The sequence below is a fragment of the Phacochoerus africanus genome, chromosome 2, assembly GCF_016906955.1.
Source record: "Phacochoerus africanus isolate WHEZ1 chromosome 2, ROS_Pafr_v1, whole genome shotgun sequence".
Lineage (NCBI taxonomy): Eukaryota > Metazoa > Chordata > Mammalia > Artiodactyla > Suidae > Phacochoerus > Phacochoerus africanus.
The window spans coordinates 272,713,479-272,727,372 of record NC_062545.1 but is presented as its reverse complement, the minus strand read 5'-3'; the positions used below and the strand labels follow the sequence as shown (position 1 = coordinate 272,727,372).

At 48.0% G+C, this 13,894-nt stretch overlaps 1 protein-coding gene across 2 annotated transcripts in view; it reads left to right on the top strand.

Annotated features, from left to right (window-relative positions):
- Window positions 1–12,615: 12,615 nt before the first annotated feature.
- ZER1 (zyg-11 related cell cycle regulator) overlaps window positions 12,616–13,894 on the top strand; it is a 32,052-nt gene continuing 30,773 nt past the window's right edge. For both annotated transcript variants that reach the window (XM_047768600.1, XM_047768599.1), the window contains exon 1: window positions 12,616–12,741. The gene's annotated coding sequence lies outside the window, so the exon portion shown is untranslated. The remainder of the gene's footprint in view (window positions 12,742–13,894) is intronic.

The following is a 13,894-nucleotide window of genomic DNA, read 5'->3' as shown; positions in this document are numbered from 1 at the left end:
GACTTTTGGATTTTCATGGACATGAAATGTACCATGATATCAAAACAGGAGAAAAGGAAAACCCAAATTTCCAGATCCTCCCCAGGAGAAAACAGTTGGCAGCCTTAACAATGATTTTTCTCTTCTGCTAAATGTAATGTGCATGGTTGTCCTTATTTTTTAAAATCTCTGCGGAGTTCCCGTCCTGGCTCAGAGGGTAACGAACCCGACTAGGAACCATGAGGTTTGCGGGTTCGATCCCTGGCTTCGCTCAGCGGGTTAAGGACCCAGCGTTGCTGTGAGTTGTGGTGTAGGTCACAGGCGCGGCTCAGATCTGGTGTTGCTGTGGCTGTGGTACAGGCCAATTGGACTCCTAGCCTAGGAACTCCATAGGCCGTGGATTCAGCCCTAAAAAGACAAAAAACAAAATAAAGCAAAACAAAACAGGCACTTTAAGGAGAAATTAAAATGTTGCGCCATGACCTGAAAAGACATTAAACTGGTTTAATACCGAAAGGAATATGACTTGAAGACCCTACTGCGCCTCTTGGACTAGTCAAAGTAATCAGTGTTTGCTATTTACTGAGCCCACCATCACTAGGTTGTGAAGAAACAGACCTCTCAGAATTCCTGTCGTGGCGCAGCGGAAACAAATCTGACTAGGAACCATGAGGTTTCAGGTTCGATCCCCCGCCTTGCTCAGTGGGTTAAGGATCCAGCATTGCCATGAGCTATGGTATAGGTCACAGATGCGGCTCGGATCCCACGTTGCTGTGGCTGTGGCTGTGGCTGCGGCGTAGGCCAGCAGCTGCAGCTCCAATTAGACCCCTATCCTGGGAACCTCCATGTGGCTCGGGTATGGCCCTAGAAAAAGACAAAAAAAAGGTATTAGACATAGTTCCCTGTGCTATACAGCAGGAACCCATTGCTTATCCATTCCAAAGGCAATAGTCTGCAGTATCTATTAACCACAGATTCCCATTCCATCCCACTCTCCTCCACTTTAGCAACCACAAGGCTGTTCTCCAAGTCTATGAGTTTCTATTCTGTGGAAAGGCTCATTTATGCCGTATATTAGATTCCAGATGTAAGTGATATAAGTATTTGCCTTTCTCTTTCAGACTTCACTTGGTATGAGAGTCTCTAGTTCCATTCATGTTGCTGCAAATGGCATTATTTTGTTTGTTTTTATGGCTGAGTAGTATTCCATTGTGTCTATGTACTACATCTTCTTAATCCATTCCTCTGTTGATGGACATTTAGATCGTTTCCACATCTTGGCTATTGTGAATAATGCTGCAGTGAACATACAGATGCAGGTATCTTCTTCAAGGAAAGTTTTGTCTGTATGTATGCCCAAGAGTGGGATTGTTGGGTCTTACGGTGTTTTGTTTTGTTTTGTTTTGTTTTTTTGTCTTTTGTCCTTTTAGGGCCACACCCGTGGCATGTGGAGGTTCCCAGGCTAGGGGTCTAATCGGAGCTGTAGCCACTGGCCTACACCAGAGCCACAGCAACGCGGGATCCGAGCCGCATCTGTGACCTACACCACAACTCATGGCAACGCCGGATCGTTAACCCACTGAGCAAGTGCAGGGATCGAACCCGCAACCTCATGGTTCCTAGTCGGATTTGTTAACCGCTGCTCCACAACGGGAACTCCTTATGGTGGTTCTATATTTAGTTTTCTGAGGTATCTCCATACTGTTTTTCATAGTGGTTGTACCTGCTGCAGCTTTTCCACAGAGCAATTTGACAAGCACTACTATATTTTTTTTACTTTTTATATTGAAATATTATAGGTTCACAGGAAGTTATAAAGATAGTAAAGAGGTCCTTTGTACTCTTCACCCAGTTTCCTCCCAGTGGTTTCATTTTAATACAATTTTACCAGCTTCCAGATACAAGTAATATTCCATAAACTACCCATATATAAAGAGTACACTGGAGTTCCAGTTGTGGGCCAGTGATAACGAACTGAACCATCATCTCTGAGGATTCAGGGTCGATCCCTAGCCTCGTTCAGTGGGTTAAGGATCCAGCATTGCTGCGAGCTGTGGCATAGGTGTAGGTGCTGTGGCTGTGGTGTAGGCAGGCAGCTGCAGCTCCAGTTGGACCCCTAGCCTAGGAACTTCCATATGCCTTGGGTGCGGCCCTAAAAATACTCCCCCCCAAAAAAGTGTATATTTTTATACACCCATGAAACCATCATCACAATTAAAATAATAAACTCATCCATCACCCTCAAAATTCCTCCTGCCTTTTTGTATCTCCCCCCTTCTTCCTCTTTTTGTACTTCCCGCCCCACCTCCCACATCCAGGCAGCCACTGATCTGCTTCCCGTTACAGCAGATTACTCTGCATTTTCTAGAACTATAGATTTTTTTACCCTGGCTCCTTTCACTCAGCATAATTATTTTGAGATCTGTGCATGTTGTACTGTGTATCAGACCTTCATTGCTTTTTTTGTCGTAGAGCTGTCACCTGTTGATGAATATTTGGGTGTGTCCATTGCTTGGCTATTACACCTAAAGCAGCTATGAACTTTCATGCATAAGTCTGTGTATGTACATATACTTTCTTTTCTCTTGGAATGGAATGGCTGGATGAATTTTAAAATTATAACTGCTAAACCCTTTTCCAAAATGGCTGCATCATTTTACACCCACACCCAGAAGTGCATGAGAGTTTCTGTTGTACCATGACCACATCCTCACCAGCATTTGGTGTGGTCTTTTTTTTTTTTTCTTTTTAGGGCCACACCTGAGGCACATGGAAGTTCCCAGGCTAGGGGTCCAATCAGAGCTGCAGCTGCAGGCCTACACCACAGCCACGGCAACACCAGATCTGAGCCATGTCTGTGACCTACACCAAAGCTCATGGCAACACCGGATCCTTAACTCACTGAGCAGGACCAGGGATCAAACCCACATCCTCATGGATACTAGTCGGGTTCTTAACCCACTGAGGCACACTGGAAATGCCACCATTCTAACCTTTTTTTTTTTTTTTTGGTCTTTTTGCCATTTCTTGGGCCACTCCCTCGGCACATGGAGGTTCCCAGGCTAGGGGTCTAATCGGAGCTGTAGCCACCGGCCTACGCCAGAGCCACAGCAACGTGGGATCCGAGCCGCGTCTGTGACCTACACCACAGCTCACAGCAATGCCGGATCGTTAACCTACTGAGCAAGGGCAGGAATTGAACCCGCAACCTCATGGGGTTCATGGTTCCTAGTCGGATTCGTTAACCACTGAGCCACGACAGGAACTCCATCCTAACCATTTTTAACTGTACAGTTCAGTAGGTTTTGTTGCTGTTGTTGTTGTTGTTTTGGCTTCACCCACGGTATGTGGCAGTTTGCAGGCCAGGGATCGAATCCAAGCCACAGCTGTGGCAGGGTGGGAACCTTAACCCACTGGGCTAGGCCAGGACTCAAACCCGTGCTGCCACAGAGTCAATGCTGGATGCTTAACCCACTGCACCACAGCGGGAACTCCAGTTTAGCAGTGGTTGGTTTGATTTGTTTTGTTTTTGTCTTTTTGCCATTTCTTGGGCCGCTCCCGTGGCATATGAGGTTCCCAGGCTAGGGGTCTAATCGGAGCTGTAGCCGCCAGCCTACGCCAGAGCCACAGCAACGTGGGATCCGAGCCGCGTCTGTGACCTACACCACAGCTCACAGCAATGCCGGATCGTTAACGCACTGAGCAAGGGCAGGGATTGAACCCGCAACCTCATGGTTCCTAGTCGGATTCATTAACCCCTGCTCCACGATGGGAACTCCATTTTAGTCGTGTTAAATACACTCACTTTGCTGTGCATTCAATCTCCAGAGCTCTTGGTGTCTTGCACATTTGGAGCTCTGCACCCACTAAACAGCAATTCCCCATTCTCCCTCCCCCAGCCTCCAGCAACCTCCATTTCTTTTAGGTTCCTCTGAATTCGACTGCTCTGGGTGCCTCACATAAATGGGATCATAAATGGGATGATTTTATTGTGACTGGCTTAGTTCACTTAGTACAATGTTTGCAAGGTTCATCTACATTGCAGCATGAGTCAGAATTTCCTTCTTCTTTTTTTTCCAGCAGTAACCAGTGCCACAGCAGTGACAACGCTGGATCCTTAACATGCTAGCTACCAAGAATTCCCTTCTTTTTTAAGGCTGAAATAATTTTTCACATTTTATTTATTCATTCATCCATCAGTGGACACTTGGGGTGCTTCCACTTTGGAGCTATTGCCGAAAAAAAATGCTGCTGTGAAGTTCCCAGGCTAGGGGTCTAATCGGAGCTGTAGCCGCTGGCCTACACCACAGCCACAGCCACTTGGGATCCAAGCTGTGTCTGCCACCTGCACCACAGCTCATGGCAACACTGGATCCTTAACCCACTGAGTGAGTCCAGGGATCGAACCTGCATCTTCATGGATACAAGTCAGATTCGTTTCCACTGCACCACAATGGAATCTCCCAAATTTCCCATTTCTAACTTACTCGAATATAGAAATAAAATTGCTTTTTGTTTTTATTAGTATTAATACTTATGAGTTAATTTCTTTCTTTCTTTTTTTTTTTGCCATTTTCTTGGGCCGCTCCCTTGGCATATGGAGGTTCCCAGGCTAGGGGTCGAATTGGAGCTGTAACCGCCAGCCTATGCCAGAGCCACAGCAATGCAGGATCCGAGCCTCATCTTTGACCTACACCACAGCTCACAGCAACGCCGGATCGTTAACCCACTGAGCAAGGCCAGGGATCGAACCCGCAACCTCATGGTTCCTAGTCGGATTCGCTAACCACTGAGCCACGACGGGAACTCCTAAGTTAATTTCTAATAATAAATTATTACTTGTTATTTTTAATTGCTTTTCTTGATATATCCTGAAATCTTGCTAAACTCAATCATTAGTTTGAAAAGTTTTTTTGAAGATTTCACTGAACTTTCTCTATAGACTATTGTATTAGTTCCCTGGGACTTCTCTAACAGATTACCACCAATTCCATGGCTGGTTATGCTGTTAAGAATTCCAGGAGAGGGAGTTCGTGTCCTGGCGCAGAGGAAATGAATGCAATAGGAACCATGAGGTTGCTGGTTCGATCCCGGGCCTCACTCAGTGGGTTAAGGATCCAGCGTTGCCATGAGTTGTGGTATAGGTCACAGACGTGGCTCAGATCTGATGTTGCTGTGGCAGTGGCGTAGGCCAGTGGCTACAGCTCCAATTTGATCCCTAGCCTAGGAAACTCCATATGCCATGGGTGTGGCCCTAAAAAAAAAAAAAAAAATCCCAGGAGTTTCTGCTGTGGTGCAATGGGATTGGTGGCATCTTGGGGACTCTGGGACACAGGTTCAATTCCTGTCCTGGCACAGTGGGTAAGTGGGTCCATTGTTGTTGCAGCTGCCATGGCTTGGGTCTGATCTCTGGCTCCATATGCCTCAAGGCAGCCAAAAAAAAAAAAAAGAAAAATCCATTTATTCTATTGAAAATTGTTAAAATTTTTGCATCTATATTCACAATGGCTATTGATCTATAGCTTTTTTGTTTTTAATGGCTGAACCCAGGGTATATGGAAGTTCCCTAGCCAGGAATGGAATCTGAGCCTCCACAGCAACCTGAGCCAGCCTGAGCCGCTACAGTGGGATTCTTTTTTTTCTTCTTTTTTTTTTTTTCTTTTTCTAGGGCCGCACCCAGGGGCATATGGAGGTTCCCAGGCTAGGGGTCTAATCGGAGCTGTAGCCACCAGCCTACACCAGAGCCATAGCAACGCCAGATCCAAGCTGCGTCTGTGATCTACACCACAGCTCACGGCAACGCCGGATCGTTAACCCACTGAGCAAGGGCAGGGACCGAACCCGCAACCTCATGGTTCCTAGTCAGATTCGTTGACCCCTGAGCCAAGACGGGAACTCCCTGCAGCTGGATTCTTAACCTGCTGCGCCACATCGAGAACTCCATGATCTGCGGCTTTGTCTTCCTGTCATGTCTGTATCTGGGATCAGAGAAATGAGTGATGGCCTCATACAATGAGTAGAAAGTCTTCCCTCCTCTTCAGCGTTATGGAAGAGCTGTGTAGAATTGCTTGTGTGTTTGGTGGTACCCACGGCATGCAGAAGTTCCTGGGCTGCGATCGAACCTGAGCCACAGTAGTGACAGTGTGGGATCCTTAGCCACTAGGCCACCTGGGAATTCTTAGAACTGACATTGTTTGATATTATTTACCCCATAAATGTTTAGTGGAATTTATGAGTGAGTTTCTTGTCAACCAAATTCCACCAATAAGAAAGTTCCGCAGGGGGTGGGGGAGGGAGTCGGGTGGATGGGGAACTTGGGGTTAATAAATGCAGACTATTGCCTTTGGAATGGATTAGCAATGAGATCTTGCTATGTAGCACTGGGAACTACGTCTAGTCACTTATGATGGAGCCTGATAATGTGAGAAAATAGAATGTGTACATGTGTGTGTAACTGGGTCACCATGCTGTACAGTAGAAAATTGACAGGACACTGTAAACCAGCTGTAATGAAAAAAATAAAAATCATTATATATAATAAAAAAAGAAAGTTGTGCAATTACTGGAATACTATGCGGTCATTCAAAATTTAAATAGCACTATCTGATCTGACATAAAAATGTGATAAAAATAAGTCATAGGACAATTTATATAAATGATCCTATATATATGTATTTCAATTGAAGCATAGTTGATTTACCACGTTGTGTTAATTTCTGCTGTACAGCAAAGTGATTCAGTTATACATGCATTATTTTTATTTATTTATTTATTTATTTAGAGCTGCACTTGTGGCATATGGAAGTTTCCAGGCTAGGGGTCGAATAGGAGCTGTAACTGCTGGCCTGCACCACAGCCACAGCAGCTTGGGATCCAAGCCTCGTCTGTGACCTACACCATAGCTTACAGCAAAGCTGGATCTTTAACCAGGGATTGAAACCAAATCCTCATGGATACTAGTCAGGTTCGTTACCACTGAGCCACAGCAAGAATTCCAGTGGGTTTTTAAAAATTATTTTTATTTTGGTGGCACCTGTGGCAAGCAGAATTTCCCAGGCCAGGAACTGAGCCCAAGCTACAGCAATAACCTGAGTCACAGCAGTGACAATGCCAAATCCTTAATCACTAGGCCACCAGGGAACTCCTAATCTGTGTTTTTTTTTTTTTTTTTTTTGCTATTTCTTGGGCCGCTCCCACAGCATATGGAGGTTCCCAGGCTAGGGGTCCAATCGGAGCTGTAGCCCCCGGCCTACGCCAGAGCCACAGCAACGCGGGATCCGAGCCGCGTCTGCAACCTACACCACAGCTCATGGCAACGCCGGATCCTTAACCCACTGAGCAAGGGCAGGGACCGAACCCGCAACCTCATGGTTCCTAGTCGGATTCGTTAACCACTGCGCCACGACGGGAACTCCTAATCTGTGTTTTTTAGAATATTCACAGAGGCGTACATAAACAACTATTTCCACCAACCATGCAATGATCATCACTATCTAATTTTAGACCATTTTCAACACCCCCCAAAGAAACCCTGTACTTATTGGCAGTAATTCCCATTATCTCCCCACCTTAACCCTAGACAACCACTAACCTACTTTCTCTATCAATTTGCTTATCCTGGACATATGAATGTAAACATAAGTATATAGTCTTGTGACTGGCACCTTTTTTTTCAATTTTTGTTGTTGTTGTTCTTTTTAGGGCTGCACCCACAGTGTATGGAAGGCTAGGGATCAAACTGGAGCCAGATCCACTGGCCTGCACAACAGCTACAGCAACACCAGATCCAAGTCGCATCTGTGACCTATGCCGTAGCTTGCAGCCATGCTGGATCCTTAACTCACTGAGCAAGGCCAGGGATGGAACCCACAAATTCATGGTTACTAGTTGGGTTCTTAATCCACTGAGCCACAGTGGGAACTCCCTGTGACTGGTATCTTTCATTTAGCATAATGTTTTCAAGGTCTATGCATACTGTAACATGCCACATAATATTCCATTGTATGAATATATTAGCCTATATCATATCTATTTACCAGTTGACTGTCATTTGGTTTATTTCTACTTCTTGACTATTATGAATAGTGCTTCTACGAAAATTTCCTCTGGAGTATATACTTAGGAGTGGAATTGCTAGGTCCTATGGTAATTCTATGTTTAACTTTTTTGAGAAACTGCAAAACTGTTTTCTAAACTGCTGCACCATTTTAAATTCCCACCAAAAATGTAGAAGAGTTCCCATTTCTCCACATCCTTGCCAGTACTTGCTATTCTCTGTCTTTTTGACCATATCTACTGCAGGGATATGAAGTGGTCTCTCACTATTTTGGGTTTGTTTTTTGTCCTTTTTTTTTAGGGCCACACCCATGGCATATGGAGGTTCCCAAGCTAGGGGTCCAATCGGAGCTGCAGCCGCTTGCCTATACCACAGCAGGAGCAACACCAGATCCGACCCGCATCTGCGACCTACACCACAGCTCACAGCAAGGCCAGATCCTTAACCCACTGAACAAGGCCACGGATTGAACCTGCAGCCTGATGGATACTAGTCAGATTCATTTCCACTGAGTCACAACAGGAACTCCCTCTCACTGTGTTTTTTTTTTTAGGGCCACACCTCCAGCATATGGGAGTTCCCACACTAGGGGTTAAATTGGAACTGCAGCTGCCAGCCTACACCACAGCCATAGCAACACTGGATCCAAGCCACATCTGCGACCTGTGCCTCAACTTGAGGCAACGCTAGATCATTAACCCAAGAGGGAGGCCAGGGATGGAAAGAGCATCCTCACTGACACTATGTCGGGTTCTTAACAGCTGAGCCACAACGGGAACTCCTCTCACTGTCGTTTTGATTTGCATTTCCCTGATGACAAATGATGTTGAGTATCTTCTTCATGTGGTTCTTGTCCATTTACATATCTTCTTTGGAGAAATGTTTAGTCAGGTCTTTTGCCTATTTTATTTATTTATTTGTCCTTTTAGGGCTGCACCTGTGGCATATGGAGGTTACCAGGCTAGGGCTCCAATCTGAGCTACAGCTGCTGGCTTACGCCAGAGCCACAGCAACACCAGTTTTGAGCCACATTTGCACCCTACACCACAGCGCACAGCAACGCTGGATTCTTAACCCACTGAGCGAGGCCAGTTGGATTTGTTTCTGCTGCACCATGACGGGAACTCCTCTTTTGCCTTTTTTTTTTTGCCATTTCTTGGGCTGCCCCCGCAGCATATGGAGGTTCCCAGGCTAGGGGTCCAATTGGAGCCGTAGCCACCGGCCTACACCAGAGCCACAGCAGCGTAGATCCGAGCCGCGTCTGCAACCTATGCCACAGCTCACGGCAGCACCGGATCCTTAACCCACTGAGCAAGGCCAGGGATCGAACCCGCAACCTCACGGTTCCTAGTCGGATTCGTTAACCACTGCGCCACGATGGGAACTCCTCTTTTGCCTATTTTAAATTGGGTTATTTGGCTTTTTATTATTTGGTATTCTTTATGTAATCTGGACTACTAGTTCTTTATCAGGCTTGTGATTTGTAAATACCTCCTCCCATTCCGTGGGTCGTGTTTTCACGTTCTTGATGGTATCCTTTGAGGCCCCAAATTTTTTAATTTTGATGAAATCCAGTTTATTTTTTCTCTTGTGCTTATGCTTTTAGTGTCATAGCTAATAAACCATTGCCTAATCCTAAATCACAGAGACTTACACCTTTATTTTCTCCTGAGTGTTAGAGATTTAGCTCTTACATAGACATGTGGGTTTTTTTTTTATTATTATTATTGTTTGGGTTGCCTTTTAATGAAATATTTTAGGCTTACAAAAATATATAGTTAATAATATCATAGACAATGTGGAACCTCTTACCTGGCCTAAAAAAAATTTCAGGTACATTTGGATTCTCCTAGACACCCTTCCCCTACCACTTCCACCTCTGAGTAAGCCACCTTCCTGAATTTAGTTATCATTGCTCTAACAGACATGCATTATTTTTAAAGGACTGAAAGAGTGCTTGCCTCTGGGGAGGGGAATGAAATTGGGGTTGTGTTAGGATTTGAATGGGACTCTTAATTTTTCTACTTTTTTTTTTTTTTTTTGCTTTTGCTTTTTAGGGCCGCACCCTAAAAAGGCAGAGAGGTTCCCAGGCTAGGGGTTGAATCAGAGCTATAGCTGCCGGCCTACACCACGGCCACAGCAACGTGGGATCCTAGCCACGTCTGGGAGCTACACCATAGCTCACGGCAATGCCAGGTCCTTAACCCACTGAGTGAGGCCAGGGGATCCAACCTGCAACTTCATGGTTCCTAGTCAGATTGTTTCCACTGAGCCACAAGAGGAACTCCTCTTTTTTCTTTTCCTTTTTTGTCCACAGTATGAGGGAGTTCCCGGACTCCTGATGGGATTCGTTAACCACTGAGCCACGACGGGAACTCAAGCCATAGCAGCAACAATGCCAGATCCTTAACCCCTAGGCCACCAGAGAACACCCTCAATAGACTTTTTTTTTTTTTGCATTTTTTGCTTTTTAGGGCCACACCTGTGGCATATGGAGGTGCCCAGGCTAGGGGCTGAATTGGAGCTGTAGCCCCAGCCTACATTCGTTAACCACTGAGCCACAAAGGGAACTCCTCCTCAATAGACTTTTTAAAGGATTCAAAATTGTGCAAACATACCTACATATGGTCCAAGACTAAAAGATACTATGCAGAAGGAAAACATCCACAAAACTAGTTTATGAGAATTGGGAAGAGGGTCCTCAAGAAAAGGTTCCTTAAGAAAGTAGACTCTAGGGAGTTCCCGCCTTGGCGCAACAGAAACGATTCCGACTAGGAACCATGAGGCTGCCCGTCTGATCCCTGGCCTCGCTCAGTGGGTTAAAGGCTTCCACGTTGCCGTGAGCTGTGGTGTAGGTTGCATATGTGGCTCGGATCTGGCGTTGCTGTGGCTCTGGCGTAGGCCAGCGGCTACAGCTCTGATTAGACACCTAGCCTAGGAACGTCCATGTGCTGCAGGTGCGGCCCTAGAAAGAGACAAAAAGACAAAAAAAGAAAAGAAAAAAAAAAAGAAAGGAGACTCTAAACTGAGACTAGAAGCAGGAGGAGTATATACTGGATACAGATGGGAGCAAGAAGAGTTTGGTACGGAAGAACTTTTTTTTTTTTGTCTTTTCGTCTTTTTTGTTGTTGTTGTTGCTATTTCTTGGGCCGCTCCCGCGGCATATGGAGGTTCCCGGGCTAGGGGTTGAATCGGAGCTGTAGCCACCGGCCTACGCCAAAGCCACAGCAACGCGGGATCCAAGCCGCGTCTGCAACCTACACCACAGCTCACGGCAACGCCGGATCATTAACCCACTGAGCAAGGGCAGGGACCGAACCCGCAACCTCATGGTTCCTAGTTGGATTCGTTAACCACTGCGCCACGACGGGAACTCCCAGGTACGGAAGAACTTACTTGAGCCTATGCGAGAGGAGAGGATCTTTATTATTTATTTATTTTGTCTTTTTACCATTTCTCCGGCAGCTCCTACAGCATATGGAGGTTCCCAGGCTAGGGGTCCAATCGGAGCTGTAGCCGCCGGCCTATGCCACAGCCACAGCAACGCGGGATCCGAGCCACGTCTGCGACCTACGCCACAGCTCACGGCAACGCCGGATCCTTAACCCACTGAGCAAGGCCAGGGATCGAACCTGCAACCTCAAGGTTCCTGATCGAATTCGTTAACCACTGAGCCACAACGGGAACTCCGAGGGGATCTTTAAAAGAACCAAAAATGCTTCAAATTTTCGTAAATGGAGAACGAAAGCGGGGCGGGGAGCAAGGGGAAGAGGGACAAGAGGCTGGAGAGAGAGAGACGGGGGCAGATTATCCTTAACGTCTACCTTAAGGGTGGAAGGCAGGGCAGTGCTCAGACCAGATTTATTCGTTTTGGAAAACTCACTCTGGAACTGTGGAGAGAGTGAGAAAAGGGAGCAGGGAGTTCCGTTAGGGGGCTGTTGCAGAAATCCCGAGAAGAAATGGTGGGGGACAGAGTCGGGCACTACTGGAGGAGGAGGGGAGGGACTGGCTTGAGACCCTTAGGACCAGACGCATGGATGAGGAGCTAAGGAAAACCAAGCGGCCAAGGCCAACTCCCTGTTTCCCAGGCGACAGCAGAGCTGCCGGGGCTGGAGAAGTAGCATCGCGGAGGGGTAAGATGGTGTCCGCTTTTGGACGCGTGGGTGTGAGCTACCTGCGGAGAAGCCAGGGGTAGATGTTCAATAGGGCGCGGGAGGTAGGGGCTTGGCTCGGAGGCACGTCCGTGCTGACGAGGAAGGTGGAGTCAGTCCGCCCCTAACCGTTCCCTGGGATCCGGGGAACCGCAGGCCGGAGCAGGCCCGGAAGCCAGCGTCACCGAGAGGCTCCCACCCCGTCCCCGGAGCCCAGCGAGAGCCCGTGAGGAGCGCGATCAGGACCGGAACGGAGACCAGCCGCTCCCCGCTCCATCCGCAAACCCGGCGGGATCGGAGTCGTCCGGGATTGGAGCCGCCGCGGAGCCCCGGAACCTTCGGCCGCTGTCGCCCCCGTTCGCCGCGGAACCGGTCGGGGGAACCCATTCGCGGTTGCTAAGGGGCGGCCCCGGAAGTGACGCGCCCCGGGTTTGTTGACAGCGGAGGCGGCGGCGGCTGCAGGCTCCGAGCCGTAGGAGCCGGATCGGGGGAGGGGCCGGGCCCGGGAGCCAGCACCCGCCGGCCCTCAGCCCCGCCCGCAGCCCTAAGGGCAAGGTAACGGCCACGGGGTCTCCCCTCCCCGGCGCGACCCCCTCCCGCCCGGGGCTCCCATCCCTGGGATCCCCAGCTCCGCCCCGCAGACCCCCTTCTTCCCCAAACCCTGGCCCTAGCCTGTCGAGATCCCCTGCTTCCCCAGGAGCTCTGGCTCGGAATTCTCCCGGGCCGCATCCTCTGCGCCTCCTTGTCGAGGAAGCATCTCGTCCACTCCCGGGGCCAAGGGATGTATCTGCGTCCTCTCTCTTTTCCCCTCCTGCCTCCGGTGCCTCACCATCGCCACTGCCACCACTTGCAAAGGTCCATCTCGGCGAATGGTGGGAGGGTTCCCTTCTTAACCCCTGCTGCCCAGTCAGAGAAACGTGCCATTAAAACTAAACTCCATTCCTCCAGAAAGAAAATGACGCCCTGTCGCTTGCCCCTACAAAATGGGGGATAAATGCAAGGCTAAAGAGGCTAGCTTCTGCCCCTCCTACCTGTTGGATGAGCTGAAGTTCCCCCAAAGCAGTGCCTGAAAGCTCAGGGACCGCTTGGATTCTAGATAAGCTCCCCAAAGGGATGACAGAGTGTGGGGGGATGCACAGGGTGGGAAAGGGATGGGGTGGGGTTGCAAACCTGAGGGCCAGAAGAGCCTGATAGGTGAGTTGAAAGTGAAACCGACTGTGCTGGCTACTAAAGTTCTGTGGGTGGAACTTGGCTTGGCTGTTTGGCCCAAGCAGTTCAAGATTTCCAGGCTTTGTGCCTGTCAGTGCGTTTGATTTTTACATCAGGGAAGATGCCTGATGCCTCCACAGAAAAATCATCCCATATGAACAAGGGTCACAGGAGGCTATACTTAGAGCAGGAGGTGGTTGCCAGTGGCAGGGGGGGTCTCTGTGTTTCAGGTCACTAATTGATTCAGCAAATCAGAAATGTATGTAAGGTGACAACAATGTAAGGTAAAGAAAAACAAAGCAGGAAGAGCCATGCAAAGGCTGGGCTTGCCCTATTTTTAGAGGGAGATCAGAGAAGATCTCTAATGTGATATTTGAGCTGAGACCTGAACAGAGTGAGGGAGCAAGCCACGTAGCTCTCTGGAAGCAGAGCAAGTGCAAAGGTCCTGAGGTAGAATACCTGATGATTTAAAGAAACAGCCAGATAATGGAGTTCCCAT